Source organism: Arachis hypogaea, chromosome 14, assembly GCF_003086295.3.
Source record: "Arachis hypogaea cultivar Tifrunner chromosome 14, arahy.Tifrunner.gnm2.J5K5, whole genome shotgun sequence".
NCBI lineage: Eukaryota > Viridiplantae > Streptophyta > Magnoliopsida > Fabales > Fabaceae > Arachis > Arachis hypogaea.
Genome location: NC_092049.1, coordinates 126136312 through 126137990, shown reverse-complemented (window position 1 = coordinate 126137990; position 1679 = coordinate 126136312). Strand labels below are relative to the sequence as shown.

The window sequence follows — 1679 nt, the reverse complement described above, 5'->3', positions numbered from 1 at the left end:
CCATTGGAAGATCCTCATTAGTTCTTAGCTGAATTCTTGCAAATATGTGACACTGTCAAGACCAATGGGGTTGATCCCTTGGTCTACAAGCTTATGCTTTTTTCCTTTGCTGTAAGAGACAGAGCTAGAATATGTTTGGATTCACAACCTAAAGAAAGCTTGAACTCTTGGGAAAAGCTAGTCAATGCCTTCTTAGCAAAATTCTTTCCACCTCAAAAATTGAGCAAGCTTAGAGTGGAAGTCCAAACCTTCAGACAGAAGGAAGGTGAATCCCTCTATGAAGTCTGGGAAAGATACAAGTAATTGATCAGAAGGTGTCCTTCTTACATGCTTTCAGAATGGAGCATCATAGGTATTTTCTATGATGATCTATCTGAACTGTCCAAGATGTCATTGGACAGCTCTGCTGAAGGATCTCTTCATCTGAAGAAGACGCCTGCAGAAGCTCAGGAACTCATTGAAATGGTTGCAAATAACCAATTCATGTACACTTCTGAAAGGAATCCTGTGAATAATGGGACAAATCAGAAGAAAGGAGTTCTTGAGATTGATACTCTGAATGCCATATTGGCTCAGAACAAAATATTGACTCAACAAGTTAATATGATTTCTCAAAGTCTGTCTAGAATCCAAGCAGCAACAGGCAGTACCAAAGAAGCTTCATCTGAAGAAGAAGCTTATGATCTTAAGAACCCAGCAATGGAAGAGGTGAATTACATGGGAGAATCCTATGGAAATACCTATAATCCTTCATGGAGAAATCATCCAAACCTCTCTTGGAAGGATCAACAGAGGCTTCAACAACAATAATGGTGGAAGAAATAGGTTTAGCAATAGCAAGCATTTTCCATCATCTTCTCAGCAACAGACAGAGAATTCTAAGAGTCATTTTGACTTAGCAACCATAGTCTCTGATCTAATTAAAACCACTTAAAGTTTCATGACTGAAATAAGGTCCTCCATTAGAAATTTGGAGGCACAAGTGGGTCAGCTAAGTAAGAAAGTTACTGAACTCCCTCCTAGTACTCTTCCAAGCAATACAGAAAAGAATCCAAAAGGAGAGTGCAAGACCATCACCATAACCCACACGGCCGAACCTGGAGAGAAGGAAGAGGCAATGATCTCCACTGAGGAAGACCTCAATGGACGTCCACTAGCCTCCATGGAGTTCTCCGATGAGGAACCATGGGAATCTGAGGCTCATACAGAGACCATTGGATTCCATTGAATTTACTTTTGCCATTCATGAGCTCTGATGAGTATTATTCCTCTGAAGAGGATGAAGATGTTACTGAAGAGCAAGTTGCTATGTACCTTGGAGCAATCATGAAGCTAAATGCCAAGTTATTTGGTAATGAGACTTGGGAGGATGAACCCCCATTGCTCATCAAAGAACTGGATGACTTGACTAGGCAAAGATTACCTCTGAAGAGACAAGATCCTGGAAAGTTCTCAATACCTTGTACCATAGGCACCATGACCTTTGAAAAGGCTCTGTGTGACCTAGGGTCAAGCATAAACCTCATGCCTCTCTCTGTAATGAAGAAACTAGGAATTTTTGAGGTTCAAGCTGCAAAAATCTCATTAGAGATGGCAGACAATTCAAGGAAACAAGCTTATGGACTTGTAGAGGATGTCTTGGTAAAGGTTGAAGACCATTACATCCCTGCTGATTTCAT

General features: G+C 40.7%; 1 non-coding gene across 1 annotated transcript; it reads right to left on the bottom strand.

Moving 5' to 3' along the window:
* Nucleotides 1-225: 225 nt before the first annotated feature.
* Nucleotides 226-333, bottom strand: LOC112746267 (small nucleolar RNA R71). The gene has a single exon (XR_003174159.1). It is a non-coding gene; the product is annotated as a small nucleolar RNA R71 (small nucleolar RNA).
* Between the last annotated feature and the right edge of the window lie 1346 nt (nucleotides 334-1679).